The sequence below is a fragment of the Crocodylus siamensis genome, chromosome 1 (assembly GCF_052110815.1).
Source record: "Crocodylus siamensis isolate JL-2025a chromosome 1, ASM5211081v1, whole genome shotgun sequence".
In the NCBI taxonomy this organism is placed as follows: domain Eukaryota; kingdom Metazoa; phylum Chordata; order Crocodylia; family Crocodylidae; genus Crocodylus; species Crocodylus siamensis.
Genome location: NC_143395.1, coordinates 406,988,819 through 407,016,736, shown reverse-complemented (window position 1 = coordinate 407,016,736; position 27,918 = coordinate 406,988,819). Strand labels below are relative to the sequence as shown.

Genomic DNA, 27,918 nt, shown 5'->3' with positions numbered 1-27,918 from the left:
TGCTTTTTCCTTTATGCTAGGTTCTGGATTGCTCCCAGCTACTTCCTGCTCTACTGGGAGATCATACTCGGCTTCACCTGGCTGCTCTTCCCTCCTGCCTAGCAGCTAAAATTCTCTCAAGCACAAAGTCTGCTCCTTTCTGCATAACAAAGAAAGGGTTTGAGACATTTGCTGCAAAGCTCCACATGGAATACATGCATCCTTCCATGTGCTGGCAAAAAAAGCAAACGGCATCTCATCAGCGCTTCCTGTTAATTAAGATAACTCTTTCCCCTCCAAAAAACCCTTCAAAACAGCAAAATGCATCACAGAACAGGCCAGTCTCTCTGCCAAGAGCTATTTTGAGGAAATTTTACAACCATGACCCTAGGAAGCTCCCTCTTACTTTTCAGCTACAGAGAAATATAGAAGGCTTCAGAACTGGGAACTGTAATATTAATTCTTTGGCCCCTTCTGGCAAAAACTCTCAAATCACTTTACAAACATTGGGATAAGTCTCACAATCCCCTAGGAAGGTAGATGTAATCATCCTCTTATTGCAGACAGGTGGATTGCAACAAAAGTTACAGTCCTTTGCCCAAGGTCACAGAATTAGTCAGCTGGACGGCTGGGAGCAGAATGTAAATCACTGGGTCTCCTGCTGCAACCACTGAGAACCCTTGGAGCAGTGCCATCAGAAAGATACGACTTTCTACAGACAGTCAAAGTCTAGGGAAGTTTGGGGCTTCTATGGCAGCCTTTCTGCTAGTTCAAACATTTACATGTTTGATACTTCCCTCAAATGTGAAGCCCCCTGGATCTCCGTTGTGATCATACAGATGAATAAATGTATACATGGGCACTCAGGAACATAAATCTGCCTAATGGGTAAGTAGTCCCATCAGTCTACATGTACAAATTTACTACACATTTTTTTTCTCGTACTGAAACATCTGAGTACTTCCACCTCTGGTAGCTGTCAAGATGTATTAGATCCACAAAATAGATATTTTACCACATTTTTATGAAAATAAAATTTTAATGTTAAACATTATAAAAATACACATGACTTCAAACATCTTAATTTTGGTTTATGTTGTAAATATTAGGAGGCCAAGATAACATACATTCCCTCTTAATTTAAGGCAAAAGTGCTAATAGATCAAATAGTATCTTTCCACCATTCTGCTCAAAGTCTAACTTAAAGTAGTGTGCAATCACTAAAGTCATATGTGTACACAAGTATTTGCTCAAGAAAATAGAACACAAATATCACTTAATAATGGGTTTATGTAGCCACAGAAGTTTCTGAAGATGAGGAACACTACATTAATACATGTCATAATGGCTATTCATTGCTAATTGGTAGCAGTGGATGGATGTCCTAGGTTTTCTCCATTGTCCTTTAGCCCCAAACTTGGAAAAATTCTTCTCCATGTTGAATTACTTGAATCTTATCTAGTAAGAAGGGAGTTATAGCTTTTGGAGAAGTAGGGATTGGTTTTCTGAGGAATTTGCACTTGGCACACTCATACTTCAGCTGAATCAAGTAAAATGTCTGCTTTGAGACATCTCAATGATTTTAATGAATAATGTGCACATTTTCCCCAATCTCCTGGCTCTCTTCTCTACTGCCAGTTTCTAAATGAGGTCTGGTACACTGTCCAAAGGGATGTTCAGTGACAAGAAAAATTTCTTCTACAACATCCATATTTCAGGGGCACAGACGCTGAGAAGCAACTGAAGGTAGATCTTCTCTATCACATCCTTCAATGGGGATAATGTTGGGGTATCCTGTATATTGATGAATATTCATGGTGCTGATGGGGGGACAACCTGATGGCCACTGGACACTGGTCATAAAGTACTGGATGATGGTGGAAGATGTAAGAAACCTGTCAAGAAATTAACATAATAAATACATGACAAAATTAAACACAACATCCTAGTCTTTTAACTTAATGTTCAGTTGTTAAATAATCGACACATAATGGATGTTAAATGGTAGACTGATCAGAATAATCCATAGCATCTATTCACTAAAGGTGAGCAAACTTCAAAGTGCTACGGTGGGCAAACCTCATGTGCAATTAAGCGTCTTCAGTTCCTACTGGTTGCAGTGGAACTTACGCAGATGACATGAGGTACTCATCACTTTTCAGACTAGCTGCCTTGACATTGGAAGCAATTGGTTAGACTTCCTCTATTCTGCCTTGCTGGCTGAGTTGGAAAGACATGGCCAGATTCTGCCACTTTAAATCTTGGGGTTATGCATTCTCTGTCATACTCTCAACAAGAGTTTAACTGCGCAGAGTCTGAGAAATACTTGTCTTCTGGAATTATGGCATTTCCCATTCTGGGCAAAAACCAGGGTGTAGCAAAACCCCGTTTTTATTTATTTTTTTTCTTTTAAAATGCATTCCCTCCCCTTTCCCAACCATTTCTGACTTTGTCTCTCCCTCTTTCCTATAAATGAGTATAAGTAAGCTAAGATGTAGGATAAGCTTTAACATTTTATTTTAGGTAATGTTTTTTTTCTCTCCCCTCTGCAAATAAGTGCCTTGCTATTTTGATATAGATATCCACTGTTTTATAAGTAATAATTATTATGTTTGTATTGATTTTTTACTGCTTTTATATTGTGTAATTACTGTTTTAGGCCTATGTATGTAAGTTAGCATAAGTCATGTCAAGTTTCCATCTTATATCCCCATGCCCAGTTGTGTAACCTATGACTCATACTACCCCTCCTATGTAACTTGGTTCCTGAATGAATGAGGGTGCTTGAGAGACAATGGCAGCAGGTCTAAAAATAGCTCCTTCTGAATGACCGAACTATCAATACCAATACCCGGACCAATGGCCCAGGCACTGGAAACACCCTCAACATTCAAGAAACAAAAGATAAAGCAACCCACCATTATGGCAGGGCTGCATCTGCTCAGTAAGAACATCTGGAACCCTCTGGACCAGGACTGACATTGCCTGGACAGGTCCTCCCCATAGGAGATCACAGGTAGTCTGCCCCATAAAAAGGACTAGTGAAGACTGACTCCTTGGGATGCCTCTCCATCTGGACCAGCACCATGCCACACCACCTATCCACCCAGAGGCCCTGCCGGCTACCCCCCTCTGGACAAAGACCTCTTTCTAGCCTGGATACGTAGCTATCACCTCTTCCCTCTCTTCAACCAAGGACTTGGACTCTGTCTTCCCTACTTGGACTCCAACCGTGTGTGTGTGTGTCTGTGTGTGTGTGTCTGTGTGTGTGTGTGTGCGCGCGTATGCGTGCACGGTCTGTTTAATAAACCTGTTATTTGGACCCCTGAGTTGGGTTTTGCTTTACTATGGTTCGGCCCTCCTCCAATCTCTGCTCCTCACCCCTCTAACTTCTGTCTCATTTCTCCCTCTCCTGCTTCTGGCTCACCACCACCTCCAACACATCCTGAGCTCCTCTCTGCCTCCAAACTGCCTGTTTCTTTGCCACTGTCTTATCCCCACCGCCTTTTCCCCTGAGCTCCCAGGTTTCTGCCTCAGTTTCTTTCCTGGCTGTCTCCTCCTTGCCACCACTTATCTGCCCCCCACCCCACCCCAAATATCTCAGCTGTCTGCCTCAGTTTCCAGCTCCAAGCTCCCAGGTTTCTGTCTTTCTCTCTTTCCTGGCTGTCTCCTCCTTGGCAGCAGGCCTTTTTTTTTTTCCCCTTGCACCAGTGACCTTGAGTAACCCCGGGGCCACTTGATCTTAAGTAAACCCAAGCCTCAGTTCCTCAGCTAGCTTCTCTCTAGTCCACTGGTTCTAATCCTGGTTCTGGCAACTTTCACTCCCTACACTTTGAATCTCTCTCTCACCTTAACCTTCCCCCAGGTACTCCAAGCACACACATACATACCATATCATCCAAGTTAGGAACTTAACTGTGCGTATGTGTAGGTGGGTTGTATGTGTGTGAACTGGTGAGTGTGTGCGTGTATATATATGGCATTGTGTGCATGATATATGAATTAGTGATCTGTGTACGCCTACTAAGTGTGCGGGTATGGACAATTGATTTTTGTCTAACTTTTGGGGTGTATAGTGTATGTGCTTGGATTGGTGATAGGTATGCATGTGCCTGGGCTGGTTTGGATGTGTGTGTGTGTGTGTGTGTGCACCTAATTGATTTGTGCATTTGCATATGTGCAATTGTGTCATACCCTCCTGTCTGACAGCACAATATTGTGATCTTGAGAGTTGGCCTGACCCCACAGGTCAACAAGGGAGTGAAGGAAATCAGCTACGCAATAATAAAGTTAACTGAAGCGTCTGAAACCTTCAAAAATCCTGGTCGAGGTTTTTTTTTTTTGAAGGTTAGGTTGTAGATTACTCAACTCTCAGTTCCCCTCATCTATAGTCTACTGATTATGTCCAATAATACTCCATTAAAATAGGGATCTTCAGTAAAAGAAACATTGTTTTCTTTAACTAGACAAAGACTGATGATCTGAACCAAGAGAAACATACATCTTCTTATAATTCAGGACCACAAAAGCTTTCCTACACACTGAGTGATCCACTAAAATATGTGATTTAGTCACTTTATACCTGACAGTTTGGATAAGATATGACCAAATCCTTCTTTTTCCCTTTTAAATCTTCAACCACCCATGGAAAGTAGCTTATAGATTATTTTTTTCCATGAGTGGTGTTCTACTTTAATCTTGAAATCAACAAAAACTTATTTAGTCTGTTCCAACAAAGCACACGGCTATACTGAGCTGTTACTTCCTTGGTAAACTCTTTTTACTTAGATCATTCATACTCTAACATGGGAAAATATTAAACTCCAAGCAAAAACCACACTAAGATTTATGCTACACTAAAGCCCCAAACCTTGGCCCCAAACCTTGTGCTTGGAAATGATTCCAGGTTCAGGAACAAAGGAAGGAATCATACCCATGAATCTTCAGGGGAACAACACTGCTATGGGATATCCTCTCTTCCAGTTTTGGGCTGTAGACTCCATGTGACCTGAAATCTTTTAGATAGTGGAGAAGGTTTGTAACATGGTCCTTTCCCTGCTCCCCACCCTCCGGGACCTTCAAAACTCAGCTGTAAACTGGCAATGAAACTGGACTCTACAGAGAATGGAACGGGTTTTTTGTTGAGTAGGCTGTTTTCATCTGTGGAGAGGTAGGTATAATTTGTTTCTATGAGTTTACTGTTTGTATAAGACCCTGAGAAATCTCTTTGACAGAGGTGAATTTGACTGAATGATTAAGCGTTTGTGCCCATATTGTTTCAAATAGCTATACCCATCGCATTTTGCACCCTGAACTCTGTTTTGTACACATCACACATCTTCTAGACAAGGAGGACAGTGGATGAAACCAGCATGGCTGCCTTTAGGACAGTCTGCTAAACAAATCCTCTCTGATACATTTTTTTTTTTTTTACCATAGGCAAAGTAACACATGCAACAAAACTTGGTACAATTTAAAGCAAAACTAAACCAAGCAGAAATTCAGTAACAAAAAAAGCAGTGCATGAGAAACTCCATGCTGTCCCCTAAGGACTTACGATGACAGCCTAACCTGACTGACATCAACTGAAGTCTACAGAAGTTTTGACATTGACTCCAAGGATTTAACCTTTCTTTAATGCTAAATTAATTAGCGTGGAAAAGGCTCAGATACTACAATGACAGGCTAAAGCAAAGATCAACAGCAGTGGAAAAAAAACCCTGCTAAAACACCACGTCGTAATATCAAAATACATCATACAGGAATCTCTCTCAGTTCTAGACTTACATTATAAAACTTAACTTGAAATTTTAAAATTAGGGGGTTCTTATCACTTCCCATTCCTACTGCTTGCCGAGATTTCATTTCAGCATCCTGTACTCTTCCTTCTGGCCCTGATTGAGACCAAGAAAACCACAAACAAAACACTGTCCTACCCAGTCTCTAGAGAGTTGACTAATTTATATAGGGCACCAACTCCTCTAGGAACAACCACTGACACCTAAACTCAGGTCCCTGGCAGGTAATAAAGGGGGATTTTACTTTCAAATACCTTTTGCTAAAAGTACCCATATTCTACACACACACACATACACGGTACATATATATTTGATTACAGTTAAATTCATCCATGACAGCCAGTCTGCACAAGGCTCCTGTCTTTGTTCTGGTATCCATGTGGTTGAGGGGCACACTTTGAACAGATGCCACTCTTGTACATCCCAGTTATATAGTCACATGGTGCTAGATATTTTTTAAAAATATTGTAAAAATAACTATACAGATTATATTATTTGTTATCATCTTATCACAGGACAGATTACCATGGGTATTGGAATATGCTTCCATGCACTCTCTTGCTGATGTACTTCCATACTGATTAAGACAAAACATCATACAGCTGGGGACTTTAAGTCCCCAAATCAGGTAAGAATTCCCCCCCCACCAAACACACACACACCTTGGGACCCCATATATTCCCCATGGAACTCAGCAGCACCTCCCCTCCCCTCCCCTCCCCTCTCTAATTACAGGAAGGGAGGCCACGCCCACCAACACTGCTGTCCTAACTGCTTCTTCCCCGTTTCAGCCAGGGCTGTGAGGAGCAGCTGTGTGGGAAGTCATGCGTATTAGGAGACGGTGACAGTGGCAGATTTCCTAAGCCTGCTTCCTGGGCCTGCTCCTAGACTAGTAGGGAGCAGCCGGGGAGACTGGGCAGGGTTGGATAACCTGCCTGCCACTGACACTGCCACTGTCCCAAGCTAAGCACCCTCCCCAGCCTGGCTGGAGCTGGGCAGGAGCAGCTCTGGAGCATCGCACCCCCAAGTCAGCTGGGGATAACAGTGGCAGCATCAGCATTGGCAAGCAGAGGTGAGAGGGGTTGGGAGAGGCCACTCAGCACGGAGGGGAAGGGGTGGGATGCTTGGCAGGGAGAAGAGGGATTCTGTTGACTGCCCTAGTAAATGTTCTTAACAAAACATCAAACTTAGTCAAACTTAGTCAAACAAAATATATATGGGTACTGACAGATGTGCAGGTCCCCACTAACTCATGGCACTTTCCATAAAGCACCATGAGTTAGAGTGGCCCCCTGACCCAACAGATGTTCACCTGTTGGGCTGGGGGGGGGAGGAAAAGTCAAGATCCATTTCGGAGCCAATTGAGTCCTGCCTGCACCCTCTCCCCTAACCCTGCTCCCCACTCCACCAGTTCCAGGACTGTCTGCAGGAAGGGAGGGGGAGCGAGCTGCAGTTTGCCCAGCCTAAGCTGAAGGACTGCCAATGTCCTGCTTCTATAAAATGTTGTCCAAGTATGCTCAAGAGGTCCCAGGTAGAGGGCTACACCCCCCTCCCCGCTACCAAGGAAGGCAAAAACCCCCAGTGTCCATCCACCACATGCAATCTGCCACTGGATCTTATACAGCTGTATTTTAATTCATGAAAGACTGGTCTCACTACTCTGAGGGGACTGTCCAAATTTTACAGCTTCCACTTTAGCAGATGGAGTACAGAGCTCATAAGTTCAAGGACAGCCAGATTCTTATTTCAAAAGTGTATTTTATTAAAAAAAAAAAAACAAGGGGAAGATTACAGGATTCTGTATGCAACAGGAAAAAAATGCAGAACATGGAAGAAAAGAAGAACAAGACAATCGAAAACTTCATTACAGTGAAATACATTAGGGTCTTGAGATTGGTGCCCTTTGAGTGATTATAGTTACAAAATTACCTGTTAAACCATGCTTACAGTAATTTTTAACCCATGTCGGACCTTTTTTATTTCACAGAACACAGGTGAGAATTTTAGGTTAGATGCTGAGAAAGAAGGAGTTGATCATGGACTTAGAACCGAAGGAAGATTCTTAGAGCAAGAATTATGAGTAGGGACTTACCAAATTCACAGTGGGAGTGAGCTGCAAAGTGGCTCCTTTAATCTTGAAGGTTCCCCTGAGAGCCCACCTCCCACCATTCATTGGTGGATGAGCCCTGTCGCTTGCCACTGACTCCTGATCAGCAGGGAGGCAAAAACCAGAGTTTTAAATATGGCACCATTTTTGTTGCTTGCTGCCAACTGACTGAAAGGACCTGGCAGCCCCACTATCTGTTGCTGACCAGCCAGGAGGCAAAAACAGCACCATACTTCAAACCGAGGTTTTCGCCTCCCTGCTGATCAGGAGTGAGCAAGTTGGGGTGGGGAGGGGCGCACAGGGGAACCTTCAAAATTGGCGGGAGTTAGGCAAGTTAAGTGAGTGGCAGCTCCTTTGGTTTTGCAGGCTCCCCTATGCACTCCCTTTCCCCTCCATACCCCCAACCCTGATCAGTGAGGAGACGAAAACCAGTTTTAAATATGGCGCTGGTTTTGTCTCCCAGCTGGTCAACAACAGACAGCAGGACTGCCAGGGCCCCTTGGCGAGTAGCAAAAATGGTGTCATAATTTAAAACTGTGGTTTTTGACTCCCCACCAATCAGAAGCGAGCAGTAAGCAGCAGGGCCCCTCTGCCACTCAACAGTGGGAGGGTGCACCAGGAAACCTTCAGGATTAAAAGAGCTGCTGCACAGCCCACTCCCACCATGAATATGGTAGGTCCCTAATTAAGAATAATTGAATGCATGTTTATAAATTGTTTGCAAAAAAAAAAGCAGACTCCTCCTTTAAACATAGCATATTTTTGTAAATGACAGGAAATAGGGAATAAGAGAAATTTTAAAAAGAAAATGTTGGAGAAAAAAAAGTACCTGAATATTACTATCAGAGAAGCAAAGAAGAAAGGGATTCAAAAGTAACAGAAAAACAGAGGGAACAAGAAAAAGCTAACACAGAGGACTGAAGCAATAAATGAATCGTTCAATGATAATGGACATAACATGGTAAGAGTAAAATGAAATCATATGGTGTTAGATAAAGAAGATAAAGGAAATTAGAAACTATGTATAAATCAATCTGGACAAAGGCATGAGAGAGAAGAAAATAGTTAAAAAACACAAAGTGCCTCAATAATGAAGGACTTTGATTCTTGAAAATTTCTACTTCTCTGTAGTTGTAGTGGGAGTACTGGTTACCACAAAGTTCAAGGATTTAAGATCTGATGCAATCTATACACTAATGAAGCCACAACTGAATGGCCAAATATCCAGAGGTCCTAACTGCTTCTTAGTCACACAGCGTCTCCTATTCATTAGGCTCAAATAACTTTTTGCCCAGTCACCCTTCTCAACCCCAACTGCTACTGCAGCCACCCTCCAAGTGGGCATTTTCATCCTCAAGTGTTGAGACTTTACACTGGGTGCATCTACATGAGACATCTACTGCAGAGTAGATTAATTAGCTCCACAGTAAATGTCTTGACATCTACATATGCACAGCTATTAGGCTGAAGTAAACTAATAAACTCCATAGCAAGGTAGTACTTGTAAATACAAGTATTATCCTGCTGTAGGGGTTTTTCTCCGCAGCACCGCATATGTAGATGCTGACATGGCTGGCAGGGGTTCAAGGGTGCTTCAGTGCAGAGGCTGCCTGCCAGCCAGCTCCACACTGTAGCCCCCTTGTGCCCCAGCCAGCCCCTCAACAGCATGTTGAGCCAGGTTGGAACAACCCCAGGCTGACTCCCCACCTGGGCTTCCTACCAGCTGGGGCTGCTACAACCCAGCTCAAAGTGCTGCAGTCCCAGGTGCATGTGTAACCGCAATGCCCGGGAGCAATAAACTCGGGCATGATAAGCACCAGAGTTTATTGCTCCACATTAATGTGCACATGCAAACATGACCTTGGAGTTTTTTCATATCTGTTGTAACTATGGCCATGAAGTGCTGCAGAGTCAGCTACACCAAAAGGTAGTGGGAAACCCAAGTAAGGGGGTGCATTGATTGGGAACGGGAGTGGGAAGGAATCCTGCGGTGTTGAAGAAAAAACAAATAGCGTTGGATGGGAAGGTGCAAAAGGAGATTTATGTAAACTAAACCACTGTGTTCAACATTAGATAAGGGGATAGCAAAGGAGATGACAATCAGGTTAGTTCATATTTTACTTCTAACAGTTTGTGCATCTCCAAGAAGAATGCCAAGCATAGAGGACTGATATAATTGAAGTCAAGTCAACTAAGTCAACTAAGCCAATATTGGGAAGATGATGTGTGCTATAATTTGCTCTTTATACAGAGTGCCAAAGAGACTGGATGACATTAAAGGGCTGTCAGTAACTGTAAGTTAGTAGTAATAACTATAATAGTAAAATGCAGGAGAGTTAGCTATCATTCTTGAATATCCATTGAGGCTGAAGTAGATTGGAAAAAAGCAAATATCCTGGTAGTGCTCACCTGTGAAGGGGGAGAGCCACTTCTTCGTTTTAATTCTAATGCTATGTACAAATCACAGAACATTTAAAGAATCAAGCTGTGTGAAAGACTTCAAAGGAAAACAGAGAGAAACAGTATAGTCACTACCACAGACGTAAGCATTTTAATAGATCCATTCATTCCAAAAGGAATACCTGTATAAATGTTCACCCATAACTTTAAGGGCTCTACAACCTTCTCCCCAAGTATTACATAAAACGGGTCCACAGAAGAAACTCCTTACTGGGAGTCTTTCTGGGCCAAATGAATACTATTTAGCATTACCAGGATGTCTACACAAAATGCTTTACAGCACAGCAGGCTAATCTACTGCACAGTAAAGCATCACCATCTGCACACATGCACATTTATTGCACAGTAAATTAGCCTACTGTACAGTTAGCTACTACCTATAGGGGGTAAACTAATTGCCCAGTGGATACTGTGCAGTAGTGTGTGTATAGACGCTGACTGTGAGCAAATTTGCTCCATGTTAGCCCACATTATGGGGCCAAAGGGGTCAGGGAATTCCCATGGCCCTGGCACTACTCAGCTTCTACCTCCCAGGAGCTGGAAGTCAAGCAGCACTGGAACAGGGTATCTCTCTGGCCTCCATTTCCTGCCCCCCACCACCTACCACTCAGCACTGCTCAGCTCCCAGATCCCCACAGGAGCTGGAAGCTGAGCAGCGCTGGGACTTGGGAGCTCCCCGCTTCCCTGTACCTTCTGGGGCAGCTCCCAGCCAGCTCTGGGCTGCGTGGAGATTTTGCCACCCAGCCTGTAGCTGGCCAGAAAATGTCCCACTTCTGGACAGCAGAGCCTGGACCTGGCTGGGAATGGTCCCAGAAGTGGGACAGCTCTGGGCCAGCCCCCAGCTGCAAGGAGAAGCCCCACTGGGCACAAGGCTTGTCCCCATGTGAAGGGGGCCAAGAGAGCTCTGCAGCATCAGCTTCCTCACAGTACCCTGCACATCAGGACTCCTCCCAAAGTGCATAGGGCTAGTACAGGGGGTGTCAACTGGTGGTATGCATAACAGTGCTGGTTCTTGGGAAGGCCGCAGGCGGTATGTGGTGGCAGAATGAAGCAGCCAGGGTACTTGGGAGGTGGTGGCATGGGGCTGCCACCGCCATCCACCACTCTGTGCTGCTGCTGTGCACTGTCTCCCTGCACCCAAGTGTCCCCACCCTGTGTCTGGCTGCCAGGGCATCTTTCCCCCTACCCCCAACTCGTTAACCGGCTGCCGGGGGACTGTCCTTGCTCATTGACTGGCTGCTGGGGGAACCCCCCGTTCCATGTCCAGAAGGGGGTACAGTCCAGGAGGGGTACCCACCAGAAGGGTACACACCTTTAAAAAGGTTGAAAACCCCTGGGCTAGGAGACAACTGCTGCTGCAGCCAGCAGAGGAGTACGGGAACCAGTCCCATGCTCCTTGCCAGCCCCAGGCTAGCACCCAGGAGGATCCTGGAGCTCCCCCTGGCTACTGCAGAGGGCCAGAGCAGGGCTGGAGCAGTTCTCTATCAGGCTACCGGGGAACACGTGTAGATGTGCTCCCTAGGAAGGGTTAGTGCACAGTATTTTACTGTGCAGTAATGCTTTATATTATTAATTGCATATGTAGACACACCACGGAAAATCAAAGGTCAGCCTGGGCTTAGATGAGTCACTGGGATAGCATAATCAAAGCACCGCTGTTTCTGTAGCTAATAGCACACAAGAGCATGATGCATCTAGCAACACATCTGGTCACCTTTGTCTTCTTTGTTTGAATGACTAGATACCTGTTTATAGCCAAGAAGGGAGCAGCCTTCAGTGCAAGTCCAGAACAAGGCCCAAACTCAGACCTCTAAAGCCATAGCCAGACACTTAGGGAAGAAAAAATTAGGTAAGTGAGATAGAACCATGCTGAGTAGGTATTCCTTCTATTTGTAACAAAATCAAAGCAATTTAACTGCTCTCACTGTATCTAACAGCAAATATTTTCAAAGAGCTTTGCAAACACTAATTAGTTGATCCTCATAGTATCTCTATTAAATAGACAGGTAAGTATTATTATTCCCCATTTTACAAAGAAGGAAAATGAAACAGATGACCTCAAGTTTAAAAGTGGCCTTCCTTTAATAATGGGGAAATGGATACCTTCATCAAAAGACAGATAATTTTGCAGCTGCAATGTTCTTCCTGCCACTAACAAAGGCAAAAATTAGAGGATTTAGCCATATAATTGTCACTTCAAATCAAATGCATAGCTATTTACTACTGCAGTTCATTGCAGGTTCCAAAATGGAAATGCAATTAATTGCAGGTGCAAAATCACACCTGCAAATATACACAAAAAATTAAAGACCTTTTAAAGTTTAGCCCAGAGAATAGGTGCCTCACTCATGGCCATGTATACAGAATAAATGGCAGAGGCAAGAGCAGAATTCAAGAGTTTTCTGGCACTTCGATCTCTGCTCAGACAATTAGACTAACATGTTTCTCAATGCCAGGACTATAGGCTGTGTAGAATGAAAGGGATTCATTGTTTTAGATCTGACAGTTCAGCCTAGAAAACTGAAATCATATGAAAGATGCAGTCTGACTAAAAATGAATAAACAAAACTGGCCCACAACCTTTGAACGGCAATTCAGTAACACATCAAATACCTGACTGGGTAACTGTATAAAAGAGGCTACAGACACACACACAAAGAGAGAGCGTGAGAGAGAGAGAAATCCTGTCATGCAGATGTCAGAAGAGTCGCTCTGTTTCCATGAATGATCCAAAAGACAGGGTCATTTGTACCCTGGTTAAATTTGCAGAGGATACCAAATTAACAGGGACTGCCACACCACGAGAAAGCTGAGAGGAACAAATCTTCCTGTCAGACATATGCATGAACTCACACAAACTGTACTGGGGTTTCTATGTGTACATCTATGGGCAAAATATGGACTTTAAGTTAGATACAATTTCATTTAGGTAAATGTAAAACATAAAATAATACACCTGGGAGGAATACTATCTATTAGTATAATTAGTATTAGATACTAACTAGTATTTAGAGAATACCTAGAGGAGTTACAGAATCTCCCTATTCCTGGAAGCTTTCAAGAGCAGCCTAGGCAGACACGAGGCAGGGATGGTTAGTCAGGGTTGATCATGCCTTGAGCAGGGGGCTGGACATGACCTTATGAAGTCCCTTCCAGTCCTACTTTCCCATGATTCCTATGATTCTTATAAAAGGTACGTAGGCCTGGCTTTTTATTAGTAAAGGATGATAAATATCGATTTCACATCACACTCACAGGCCAATGTTAATAAACAAAATTTATTTTAAAAAAAGGTGATGCAAGAAAAATGATGGCTGATGGAGTATGTGAAGACGGGGGTGGGGGGTAGTCCTACAAAACTGCACTGACTGTAGGTTGGATTGCAACTCCCAGAAACCCCAGGGGAATGGGAACAAAGGAGGAGGAAGTAACAAAGCAGATGAGGGAGCTAGGGGTAAGCAAAGCCAGGGCTGATGGCAGCTCTGCTGCACTATAATAATAGTATACATTAATAAACTGTCTGCCCCCACCCCCTTAATTCTGTGTAATCCTGAAAACTTAAATCAATAAAAAAAAAAATAATCAAATTCTGCCAAGCCTAAAGATACAGGACTCACTTGTGAGACAAGGACAGTAATTATGCCTCTTTACTGAGCTTCTGAACGGCCACAGTTGTCAGGACCAAGCAACTTAGGGTATTTCACCATAAAAGGCTGAGGCTTTTTCCCTTTAGTGGTAAATGGGTGCAAATGGCATGCTCATTTTAATAGTCTGGATGGAATCACTGAAAAGCCATATCCTCTGTCTACCACAAGTCCCCTACAATTTTAATGTGAAAGCTTAATTGTGCATATCCTGCCATTTAGTTTGTGGTGTTAACCTGCTCTATTAGACGTCTGTTGAATTCTACCACAGCCATAGCTGCAATTAACTGGTGGATGAGGGAACCTCTTACCCGTCTCACTGAGGCAACATTATGACACTTAATTAACAGATACAATGTGTTTTAATTTTCTTAGATGACAGGTGCCTCAGAAGTTCAAAGATTTTTTACTACTGATAATGACCTTGTTCTGAGCAGGAAATTGGACAACATGGCTATGCTGCTTTGCAAAGGGCTGAATTTAGATTGATAAGTGTCTCCACTTAGGGGTTACAGTGCCTAAAAACTAGATGGCTGGTCCTAGGAAGGTGATCCACATAGGCTGAATTAGACATCTGGGGTCCCTAATTGTCAATGTGGGGATTTTAGACATCTTCTGATGAATAATTTGGATTAGCAGCTAACTGGAAACATTAAAAACAAGGGTGTGTCTGGATTCCCACCTCTTTTCAGAACCTAAGTACTTAAGGCATGCCTGTTTACTTAGACTCCAGAGTGCTCAGACCCTGGTGGTGGCTGCAGCACAAGTCAGAAACCCAAGTTCTAGGCCATCATCAGCCTAAAGGGATTCATAACCTTCAGCTTTACCTTTCCAAAAGACTACTCTAGCCACCAGGCTGTAAAAGAGTCTCTCTATCCCTCTTATTGAAGCTATCCCACTGTGCAGTTAAGGGGCCAGAAAGCAAGCTAGAGGGTGTCTAACTTTGTAGCCTAATGGTGAAAGCACACAAGTAAAAGTGGGAGACATAAGAGCATAAGAAGTGCCATACTTGGTTAAGCCAGTGTAAAGGAAACATCACACCATGGATGGCAAGATTAGACTGGAGGCAGCCAGCCCATCTCTCACCCCGCTTCAACAATTGTGGCAACCATGTGGAAACAATATAGTGATATTTGATAAATGATAAATTGGAGGGTTGTCCAATTAAGGGGCAACTGGCTTGCCACTCTTAGCCATACCTCTCTGGGTAGATCAAGCTAACACTTGCACTTGGGGTGCCTCCCCATCTCTCACCTCTTCCTGGGCATGTTAACTCGATCTCCCTACTCCTCTACTAGCCATCCTACATCTAACATGCTAACAGTTCAGGCCTGCAACAACCCTTCCTTCAATATGAGGACCTAACCTCAACCTTTGGCCCTTGTTCTCTGAGCAATTCTGAATAGGGTACTTCACTCACACTTCCCCAACAGTTTTGTCTTCTTAATAGTCCCCACACAGCACAGAGAACCTGTCTTGTCCAGGTACTAAGAAATCAAGAAACGTGTGAGGGCCCTGGTCCCCACAAATCCACCAAGTCCCAGTTCTGACTGACTGCGCTATTAAGCCCCATGAGCTATAATCTGCCAAAGCTCACCAAAAATTCCTTCAGACACTTACATACCCTCATGTTCCCCAATGTGTACACCTCCTGGGGTGCCTCCAGGACACAGACATCATTATACCGTCTTGTCTCTCTGGATATCTGCTCCCCTCTGCTGTCAGGCTTTCAACACTCAGCCCCATGGGCCCCACTGCTCTACCTATCACCTGCAGTCTCTCCAGCCACCTGCTAGGAGCTGTCCAGCACCAGGACTGAATTATCCTTTCTGATCTGGGCTTAACTGAATGCTCTGTCCAGCTTCTTTCCTTACGCATCTTTGCAGTGTAGGTAGAGCTCAAAGCATCTGGTTTTCTGCCCCTAAATGGCCAGCCTCCATGGGCTATTCTCATCCATAATAATGGGGAAAAGGGAAGGCATTGTATGGTGCAAGACAGTAATTTCAGATACAGCTGTGCAGCAGCTGAAGGAAAATGCTGAGGGCTTTATAATTTTAAATGATGACTATTAAAGTCCTCGGTTGCTTTTAGAGGAAACTGCAGATAAATGAGATCTCCCCACAGAAGCTAACAGACACAATTTACATCTCCAGTTCTGAGATTTTAAATGAAGAATCTGCACCTCTCACCATCCTGGCACTTGTACAGGTGTCATTCCACTTGTTTGCAGTTCACTTGGTACAATCTGGTGCAGTGGTGTGGGTGTGTACACAGGCACAAAGTATTACTGAAGGATATCTGAACAACGGGGGAGTTGCCACCTTGATATTTGCATAACTCCAACTTATAAAATGCAGAGATAAGTTTAGAACTGTAAACAAATTGCTGATGGGCTCACTTAACAGAGAGCGAGAGAGAGAGAGAACGCGCACACAGAAATCAAAATTCAGCAGTAGCAAGGATTTAGCAGCTGTTCTGAAAAGAGCTCTGCATCCCTCTGCGGGGTGTGTGTGTGTGTGTGGGTGAAATTTTTGGAATCACAACATGTTGTAAGCAAATTAACCGTAAAACGTTCACAGATTTCCCCAGTCCTCCAATCACCAAAAAATGTCAAGTTCTGATCTATTTGGAGCATTCAGCTGTGAAAAAAAGGCAGCAAGGGCCTGATGCTACAAGGTATTGAACAGCTCCAGAGAGCACTGCAGTACATGTTAGAGGCTTGGACTCTAAATGTCTGGAAACATTAGCCAGCCCAAATACTGCTTTTGACTACAATGCTGTAAAAATTGAGAATGGAATTTGTCCTATTATTTCAAACTAACTGAAATATAAGGAAAAAAATTCTACATAAGTAAATCTGCTTGAGCATGAAATTAACATCCAGAGCTTGTTAAATGTCATAAGTGTGTGCCAAAAAAACCACAGGAAGATAAAAGGTACGGGAAGGGAAGAATCTGGGTTACAGACAATCATCCCAAGAAATATTTTTTGGTTCACTGACAACGAGTCAGTCCTCCAGCACATTCATTATTCACGTTCCTATAATTCTATCTCTAGCCTCCTGCTGTGTTCTATATCAAAAATAAGATGCATGCTAAAAAGCTCTTCCTTTTAAGGTAAAGATTAACAATACAAATCTTCTTGAATAAAAATGGCTAACTTTACTTTCTCTCAACACGCCACAGGACTCTGTAGGAGCTGCTTACTTCCCCCATGATCCTCCAGGCAGATCTGAGCCACCCTGTGTCTCCTGGTATACACAAGATCATTCCAGCTGATTCTAGTTCCATAGATATCACATCAGCTGCACAGAAGCACTACATATTTTTCCTCAAGTTTATCAGAAAAATTGGCCAAAAAAAATTTATTTTTTTTTGGCTAAAAATGGCTATTTCTTTAAAGGTCAAGAATACTGTGAAATCGTGTGCGTTTCACTGACAGTTTCATTGAAAAATATTTGGGATGACTCGAAATAAACTTTGGGATTTTATTTAGCTTTTATTTTGTGATTTTACATTTCAAGTTTTTCCTTTTAATTTTGAATTGCCTTCTAGTTTATCACAAGTTTCCCTGTCCCAAGATAGCTACGTAGTCTGCCCCCTTCCCTGCCCTTTCTTTCAGGACACATGGAAAGCAGGGTAGAAAAGGGTCTATCTGTTTCATTCTGAAAGTTCTGCAGGAAAAGCATTACAAAATGAAACAGAACATTACATTTTTACACCAATTTTTTATGTTGACATCATTAATGTGAAATGTTTCAGTTTGACATTTTCAAAATGAGACTTCCTTGGAGCTTATCTATCTTGTATTTTCATCCCAATTCAGGATTAAATCAAATTCCAAACTTGGGAGTTTCATGAAGTAGAATTTCCATGTTAAGCCAGCTTTAATGTTGATGATACTGGGCACATTTACACATGCAATTAATCCGAAGCAATAAACTCCAGAACATCTTGAGCTGTAGTAAATTATTCCCAGGCACAGCATGTACACATGCACCTGAGAGAGCAGCAATTTGAGCCAAGACCGAGCACACCCAGATTGGCAAAGGGCACAGGGTGTCAGCTTTGGGCTCCAAGTAGTGGCATCAAGGCTGTGGTAAGCAGTGTCGGGGCTGGCGAGGGCACAAGGATGCTGTAAGTGTGGAGCCATACGTCTAGGCAGCAGGCAGGAGTTTGATCAGCATCTACATGTGCATTTAATGCAAGTAAATTCCCCTGGTGTAAATTAGTTTACTATGGCCTAATAGTGTCATATGTGTAGATCAGGGGTCATCAACCCCCGCAGCACGTGTGCCGAGCATGGCATGCAAGGCCATTTTGCTCGGCACACTACCGCCAGCCCAGGCTCTAAGCAGCTGCTGCCAGCTATGGAGCCCAGGCTTCTCTCAGCAGGTGGCTGCAAGCCTTGTTCCAAGCAGACTGGGCTCTGTGGGCTTGCTGCAGCCAGGAGGCTGCAAACAGCTGCTCCGGGCGCCGGCATATCAGCACTCTGGCACCTTCCAAGATAGAAATAGTAGTTTTTTTGGCACTCCACCCAAAAAACATTGCCACACCCTGGTGTAGATGGTGATGCTTTACTCTGCAGCTAATTAATCTAGCCTGCAATAAAGTGCATGTGTAGATGTAGTCACTGTCCCTTTATCACAATGCCTGCAATGGAGATACTTATTAACTTCACTGGAATCAGGATTTTACCCTCAGAAATGTATCCCTAGACCCAACTATTAAAAAGTACTTTACATTTTTGAAGATCTATATAGTAAATCAACCAGTTTATCTTCACAAAACACATGAGGTCTGCAAGTATTATAGCCTCCATTCTACAAATAGGGAAACTGAAACATAATGGTTTATCAAGGTCAGGTGGAAGCCCAGAATGACATGCAATGCCTGATATAATCCAAGCTTTACAAACATACTGCAGACATCCAGTTTTATATGGTACACACATATATAATGGTAGATAGTATAGTACTTTCTTCACTTTCATGACTGTGAATGTGTTCCACCCACTGATAATCTGCATGATGACTTAAGTGATAACATTCCCCCTCTACGGTTTTGTAAGAAGATAATATTTTACTTATTTATTTATTTTTGCAGTGACAACTGGGATTTTACAGCGGGGAAATCTTATTTGATTTTCCACATGCTCTTTACCCTCTGTTGGAAGCAGCAAGGGACAAAGGTAGAGATGATGGGGAGCGACTCTTGTAATGTTACACCTTATAAATGGGTCCCAGAGTAAACGAGAGTAACAGACACCATGAAGGTCAACTTCAGTACTGGTACTCAGGTGCAATTCCTCTGCCCTCACCACCCTTGTGCCAAATTGCAGTTGGCCTCGAAGGATTGGGTGGAAGGGGTTGTAGCAGAAATACCAATAGTAAAATGTATAACAAAAGTGAGCTATTTTGTTGTGAACCTTCTAATCCCCTCCCTAAGGCAACTATACACATGCAGAGAGGCTGCTTTGATGCATTGTAATTAAAACATGTTGGAGTAGACTCGATTAATCAAGTCTGCTAGAGCGTGGTATTTACTGTGCTCCAGCACACTGCAGTGTCACATGTATCAGCATCCCCACACTGAAAAATGTCAGTGGGAGCGCTTTAACTAAAGCTGGTTTGATGAGCTTTAATTAAAGCATCCCTGCCACCACTTTTCAGTGCAGAGACGCTGATACACATGATTTTAATTAGAGGGGCTCAGAGTCACTCTTATTAAAGCGCACCGCTTCCCTGCCTCCTGGAGCACATCTATAAACGCTCTTAGTTGTTACATTACTTGATAAACTCCCTGGGCATTTAAATTACACTCCGGCTACCTTCTCAATATGTAACTTGCGCTGTCAGTTGTCATCACCTTTCATTATAGTCACTTAGAAGCCCTGGAACTTATTTAATTGCATTATTAGAAAAATTGTTCAGAGGACCCTTCTGGATAGTACAGTTATTCATCCCACTTCACTTAGGAAGTTTACTGATGCTCCCTTATCTAATCAGGTAGATGATATCTGGTGTTGAAAGCAAGCATGCACACCCAGTCCCTGAGTTCTATGTCCCTAGATTGTTTAGCTTCAACAAAGTCAATGTGCTTTTATAAAATGAAGATTTTATTGAAATAGAAAATTTCCTGCAGAATCTAGAGATCTATGGAACTTAAATTGCCAGTACTGGCAGCTTGTAATCAGGAGGCTGGGCAGATTTATAATCTCCTAGAACACGATTAACCACCAAAGTGTATCAGGTAATCAGAAGGCACCTTAGGGAGACGCAACATTCTCCCAAGTGCCTTCAAAGTTTTCTCGTACGTGTTCTAACTTAAACTGAGAAAAACCTACATGGAAGGGTGCGCAGAGCTTCTCCCACCCTGGAAAACAGTAAGTCAAGATCAGAAGAGTGAGAGGGAAAGGGTGAAAACAATATTTTGCTTTCTACAAATAGTGGCCTTCTCCACAAAACAAAGAAAATGAAAATATAAATGTAAGCATAAACTTGTAAACTGAAAGCTGGGCATTGGCTCTTTCTTTCTCTAACCTTTTATTTACATATTTATTTTTCCTTTTCTTGCTTTCCATCTCCCGTTTTGATCACATCTTCCCCAGGCCTTCTTCCCTGTTTTTGCCCTGAATTCCCCATTTCTCTACTCTCTCCTTCACACAGCAGGTCACCCTCTCTTCTATACATGTGATGGACTTCTGCTCCAATGCATGCTAATTAGCACGTGTCAGAACAGACTCAATTAACTGAGTCTGCTGCAAGTCTGCTGGAGCATGTTAATTAGCACATTCCAGCAGCATCTGCATCACATGTATTCAGTGTCCCCGTGTTTCAAAATGGTGGCAGGGATGCTTAAAGCACCCCCACTGCCATTTTGTAGTGCTGGACACTAAATACATGCGACACTGTGTGTGCTTCAATTAAAGCCACTCTCTCAAAGCCACACTAATTAAAGCCCCCCCAGAGTATGTGTGTAGACACTCAAAGATTCTCTGGCACCCCTCTTTCACTTAGATTCCTCTTCACCTCACCCGTGTCTTGATCCCTTCCAAGTCCCTCTTTCTGTTAAAAACCTCTATTAGTCTTATTTGTCTCTTTCTTCAAAAACCATGCTAATAGCCTACTGCACAATGTTATTATTAGGCTAATGCACAGTAAGCATCACTAAACCATGTGCTGGTGCTGCTGTGCAGTAACTCTAGGTATTGCACATTTAATTAGTACAGGGGTAGGCAACATTTTTGGCCAGAGTGCCAAAAAATCCGTAGTATCTACCATATAAGGTGCTGGAGTGCCAGCATGCCAGAAAAACAAAACCGAGAAGGGGTGTCTGTGGCAGTACATGCTGCATATTAATATAGTTAATAATCATAAATGTTGCTTTTTTCCAGTAAATACCAGGTTTTCTAAAAGTTCTAAACCTGATGACAATAAATAAAACTTCATATACTTTCTTTGTTGTGTATTCTTTTTTTAAGCACATTGTGATGAGAGAGAGATAAAAACAGAGAGAGAGAAAGAAGAGAAAAAGAGGAGAGGGAGAAAAAGAGAGGAAGAGGGAAAGAAAGAAAAAAGGAGAAAAAGAGAGGAGAGAGAAAAAAATCAGAGAAGAGAGAGAGAGAACCAGACACACACGCAAACACACACACAGAACAGACGTGTGCAAGTGCACACACACACAATCAGACACACACAACCAGATGCACACACACACATACACACATGCAAAACCAGACACACACACACAAGGCTGGGCTGCTGGTGCTGGGCTGTAGGACAAAGACCGACCCAATGATGCCCTGTGCCCACTGCAGCCCCTGTGCTTCCCCGGGGAGCTGCCCAGAGCACACATCAGCCATCTGTTTCCTCCCTCAGAGATGGGGTAGGAATGCCACCCTGAGCCAGGCAGGGACCCCCGACCTAGGGCTGCACCTGCACTGCAATAAGAAGAAAGTAGCACAACAGGGAGGGGTGGGGAGGGGAGACACCACAATCTCAGCCCCGCTGCTCTTACCTTGGACTCTTCTCAGCCAAGCAGCTCTGATGCAGCTGCAGCAGCCACGAGGAACTGAGGCAACGCTGCTGCTGCTCCCTGACCCCCAGCCATGGCTGTACCTGGCAGGGTGGGGCTGGCCGCCCCACTTCCCCCAGTGTCCTCTTGCACTCCCTGCCCTTTGCTCTCCCAAGCACAGGCATGTCCTCCTGACAGCCTGCAGGAGGACACATTGGGGCAGGCCAGGCAGAGCTGCAGCAGTCACTGCTGAGCAGGGAGGAGGCGGCAGGGGAGGCCTGTTCTGCTGGCAGTACTATAGCAAGAGCTGCAGAAGGGGCTTCCCCCCTCCCCTAACAGCTCCTCCCAAGGGCTCTTCAGGCACCATCTCCCTCCTGAGTCTCTTGAAAAAGCCCAAAGCAGCAACTTAAAAAAAAAATTTTTAAACAATTTCCTCAGCACACCTGGCATACCAATGAAAATATCTCTGCATGCCACTAGTTGGCACGTGTGCAAGGGGTTGCCTATCCCTGAATTAGTACTTTATTAAAGAAGTACGAAACTAAATGAACAATATCTAAGGCACACTAATGAAAGTGTAGATGCACCCAGTGACACCGCTTCAGAACTGAAGAAAGACCATTATTACTGGGATGTATAAGATTATATTAAAAATGTGTCCACATGACATGGGGAAACATTTTTCTGAGCTGACAGCTCAGATATTAAACATGAAAATGAATCAAAATACTACTTGGAACAGAACTGAATGCGTGGCGAGTGGATAGAACAACATTCAAGCTGAGATGGAACTTAGTGTCTTAAGTTCCTTTATTTATCACTTCAGAGGATGTCACAAGCTTACACATCAGGAACGGGAGATAAAATACTAGGAACCAGATCCTGGAAGAGCAGTTATAGTAACTACCTTTTACCAAAGCAATAAAAGAAGTATTCCCTCCCACTCCTCTGCCACTTTTTTTTCTCTCAAGAAGGCAATGGTATCCTATATTTTCTCATGAACTCAAATAAATCAGGGGTCAGTTGGTCACATTTTAGAGCAAATGCATGAAAGACCCTCGGGTCAAACTTTAAACATAGCTGATATTGACTGATAGATACAGTGAATGTTCAGGTTCATCCTGCCTCACCTTTAAGTAGCTATCAGTTGCATCTATGCATGACACCCAGTTCAAAATACGGAGCATATGATAATAAATCTTCTCTGAGTATATATATAGATATATATATAATGAGTATATGACACAGAATGAGTATATGACCCATTGTGTTGTGTAGGATAGCAGTCTTGTGATGCTTTTGAAATTTCCTTCTAATGAGAGAGGCAAAATAAAAAACCTTTCCAATTGTCTGAACTCTAGTGAAAAAATCTGTTTGTAGTCCTGGAGTAATCCAACATCCAAATATGATCAAACTTGCCTTCAAAGTTTGTGAAAGTGTCTTCAGAATCACATTAATCATTTTTTTCTTCTTAATGAAATGATAATCTCAGGGCTGAAACTTATGCAGCTTTGTCTTGTTAAGATTGCAGCCAAAAATGTTACGAACAACAGCACCAATAGAGGTATGTACTTTCCCCATAAATCTTAATGGAGTGTTAACTGAAAAGTTTAATTATCAGGTGCAGTGATTCTCTGCACAGGAAGGGATGTAGAATCCAGCTGGCCAAGCAAGGCTTTGATTTTGTGCCATTGGAAATGTAGAATTCTTCTTTAATGTCTGTAGAGCAAGATTAGAATGGGAAACTCAGTGTAATATTCATGTACTGTGCAAGATACTCCTGGACTGTTGAACTGATCTCTGTGCTTGCTGCTGACAACTCAATGCCTTCCCAGACCTCAAAAACTAATGTTACTTCTAATTCATCTTGGTAACAACCTACTCCCCATCTAGATGCTCACACTAATTTAATTTCTGTGAACAATATTCAGTAGAGAATTAGTAACTAGGAGAGTTTAAACTAAAGTCATAAAGAAGATGAGTGCTCATTGTCCAAAATTGTACTATTGATTGAATGAATAAAAATACTGCTGAAGAAGCTTCTAGACTGGAGGATAAATCAAGGCCAATAAGACATAAATTACATCTGTTTTCACTTGTAGGATGCATTTGTTACACAATTTTAGCATTTAATATTTATTCATGATAACAAAAACTGTATATAGAGTTCCCGCAATAACATATCCCTTTTGTGTAAACATAGCAACGTGAAGTAATTTTAAAATTATACCTTTTGTTGGTTGGTCTTAAGGTACTGCTACATGAGAGGACTGGCCTGTTATTTCACTCCCTCAAGAATCAGATGTCCCTACTAATTTGCATGGTCAATGACCTTGGATTTCTCCTCCTCATTTTCATGAAACTGAAAAAATAAAAGGAACTAGTGTTAACATTTCAATTAGGTAATCGCTCAGTATCTCTGTTCATGAATTCATACATCTTTTTCATATTCATGTTACGTTCTTCTCTACATTTGCCAAATATATAAAAACTTACAAAAAATCTATCATCATTATTCAGTGCAATTGTTCTAAAATATACTGTTTAATATTAAAACATGGTAAAACTTAAATAAAAGGATACACTTACCAAAAGTTTTGGTTCAGGAGTGAAGGAATGTCCTTGACCACTGTTCTGGTGGTTTTAAATGGACCAAACCGACCAGAATGTCCAACATTTTGGACATCCAAGAACTTCGTATATAGTGGATGCTGGCAGTGAAGATTGGAAGATGATTCCAGGTCTGGTTGCTGTATGAAGCTATCTTGGGAATGAAGAGATTTCTTTTGCCTTTTATCATCATCTTGTAAAAAGCTACTGATGCAATTATTGGCACAGTTTCCCTTTTAAGGTATTATGCTGTTAACACAGGAGTGAATTTTAGATACGTTTTATCTTGTTTACAGCCTTGTGTCTTTTATTGTGACTTAAATCGTGATCTAACAGGTTTCCAGAAGTGAAAGCCAACAGGAATAAATTACTTCTTACTTCACTGGATATTCTGTTTTGCTTATTGTTATTCATTCCTTATGCACAAACCTGCAAGCTGATCGGGTTCATATGAGCATCTAACAGGAAGAGTCCTTTTAAAATCAGAGATGGTTAAGATAAGTATTTCCTATGTTCATGTTGGAAAGCTTTACCCAATTAAGCACATGAAAAAAAATCTTTCCCCATGTAATTTCACAGCTCTGTGTTAATAAAACCCACTTTGCCGAATGTCTGAAATGCACTTAGACTGTGTGGGGGTGCACGCACCTGAGAGAGAAAGTATTTGGATAAAGACATGCAGAAAAGATCTTTAACAGGACAGACAGGTCTTTAATTAACTGGTCCTTTGCAAACTCTTTAAATAGAGAGTTCATAATATGAGCTAGAGATGCAGAATCAACTTGAATTCCATGCTGATAGTCATAACATCATGTTACAACTGTGCTAAAAATGCTAAAACAGTGTAAGAACTTGTTCCATTTGTAATATGCACCTTTCCCATAGTCCCAATTTACCTTGTCCCATTCAACTAAGTATTATATTCAGCCTGTCCAGCCATGTATTCTTCCACAACCATTCTGATGAGAACCCGTGAAAACACACATATCTACATTCAATTAATTTATATTAAGAAACTCTTTCCCTGGGATACAGTAAAAAGGTTTTTGGGTTCTATTAATCCTGACAGCTAAACTGGCAGAACTTCTAAACCCTTGTCAATAGGGCTTATGCAGTCTATTGGCTCCTCAAGTTAAAGCAGTTGTCTTATTCTCATTAAAATGTTCAGTTATGGAAACTTAGCAAGGTAGGCATCCTATCAAACATCATGATTGACAAGGATAGGAAAGCAGAACCTTTTTCATGCTCCAAGTGCCATCTGATGGTGCAGGAAGGATACAGATACAGAACAAGTAACTCAGTTCAACTACATCATCCTCTGGAGAAAGAAGCCTATGCTTAGGTGCACTGCCTACGCACAGTCACCTGAAGAAACAATTTAAATCCTGGGATTAGGTCCTCGGGAACATTTGAGAGAATCAATGTACTCAGGCTGCCAAGTCACTTAGGTACATTTGAAAATGTAAGCCTTCTTTTTTCAAAAAAATCCCTGTCATGTTGTTGAGGCAGCCACAAACACATTGGGGTACTTAGTGGGTATATGAATAAAGACAGTTTTGTATTTCAGACATATTTTCAAAGGTAATGAAAAAGTGCAAGTTGGATCGTTCTGTGTTTTTTATGTTTCATTTTGTTTTCCCTTGATTATATATGAGAATTTTGAAAATATACATGTGAATTTTGAAAATATACAACAGTGGATATAAACTGTAGTTCTCGGACTTGAAGAAAAAGAGTTTGAGAACATTGGATATTTATACACGTGCTCCGGGAGGTGAGGGGAGGAGGGTGGGGAAGGACACGTTTTAATTACAGCGGCTTCAAGAGCCAAGTGTTTGTCCAACCTGCTCTTGAAAATTTCCAGGGATGGAGATTCCACAACATGCCTACACAACCTGTTTCAATGCTTGGTCAATCAATGACCTTGAGCTAAGTCACTTAAGGCAAGATTTTTAAGTGTAACTAAGTATGGGGGCCAGAACATAGCCATGTCTGAAAATCCCATTAGGTGCTTTATCTTTACGCACCTAAATACCTTTAAAAATCTGGCCTCTACTCTTTCTGTACTTCAGTTCTTCATCTGTAAAACAGAGTTAATAACACTGCCTTTCTTCACAGGGCTTCAGCAAGAATTATGAGAGGTCCTAGATCAGGGGTGGGCAAAATGCAGCCCCTAAAACATTTGGTTAATTAATCTTTATCTGCCCTGGGCTGCCTGTCACGTGGCCCTCCATGGCTTGCCAAAACTCAGTAAGCGGCCCTCTGCCGAAAATAACTGCCCACCCATGTCGTAGATATTACAGTAGTAAGGGTCCCTAAAAGTACCAAAAGAAAGAAGCAGAAGATGTGAAGATAAATAAATGCTTTATAATTTTCATAATTAGGGTGACCATATGTCCAAGTTTGGCCAGGACAGTTTTGGATTTTGTAGGTTGTCCTGGCAGCCTGACCAGTTGGCACAAATCAAAGCAACAGTCCTGGACTGGTGGTGATCGGCTGGGGCAGAGCAGAGGGAAGAGTGCTGCAGTGATTATGGGCTGCTCGTGTGTGTGTGTGTGCGTGCGCGTGCGTGCATGCGTGCGTGCGTGCACATATGCACGAGTGATGCCCCCTTGACATCCTGGGTGGTTTCCCGCAGCACTTAAGGCCAGCCCTGACTGACTATTGTGCAAGCACACCAGCTCACAGTCTAGCAGAATCAGGACGGGGAGCAGCTGTGCAGAGCCCAGGTGAGGGTGGAGCTTCCCAAGGGGGTAGAGATGAGGTGCCCTGAGGGGAACGGGGGTCCCTTCCCCTGTCCTGCCCACCTGGCTGGGACCTGTGTTGGGGAGTGGGGGGCAGCTCCAGGATCCAGGCTCTGCCCTGGCACTTCAGTACCAGCTGGGCAGACCAATCCGCAGCTGCAACAGAAACAGCAAGGCTAGGGATAGAAGTTACACATAAACCAGTTTAAATGATCAGAAACTGGTTTAAACTTGTAACAGAACATAAGTTCAGTGCACATAAACCAGCTTCAAACAGCCAAAAGTGGTTTAAGATAAACCTGGCTGAATGTAGTATCAGACTTAACTGAGCTGGGTCAAACTGGTTTATGGAACTTCTGTCCCAGACCCCTTCCCCGTTTAAGTTAAATCAGAGTCCCCCAAAATCCCAGCATGCTCTTCAGCCCTGGGCTGGGCTGTGCTGCCTATTCCAGAGAACAGTGATGGCACTGCCTCTCTGCTCCCTAGCTGGAGCAGGAGCAGACGCTGGCCTACATGGCCCCCTGAGGGGGCTTGTTCCCCCTCCCTCCCCTCTCCCACCAG

At 42.9% G+C, this 27,918-nt stretch overlaps 1 protein-coding gene and 1 long non-coding RNA gene across 11 annotated transcripts in view; both read right to left on the bottom strand.

Moving 5' to 3' along the window:
• Positions 1-27,918, bottom strand: part of DLG2 (discs large MAGUK scaffold protein 2) — a 1,617,582-nt gene that overhangs the window by 1,514,358 nt on the left and 75,306 nt on the right. The gene's annotated exons all lie outside the window — the stretch shown is intronic.
• Positions 280-27,796, bottom strand: LOC149875363 (uncharacterized). The gene is made up of 3 exons (XR_016439654.1): positions 24,593-27,796; positions 24,234-24,365; positions 280-1,874 (listed from the first exon to the last, which is right to left on the bottom strand). It is a non-coding gene; the product is annotated as an uncharacterized LOC149875363 (long non-coding RNA).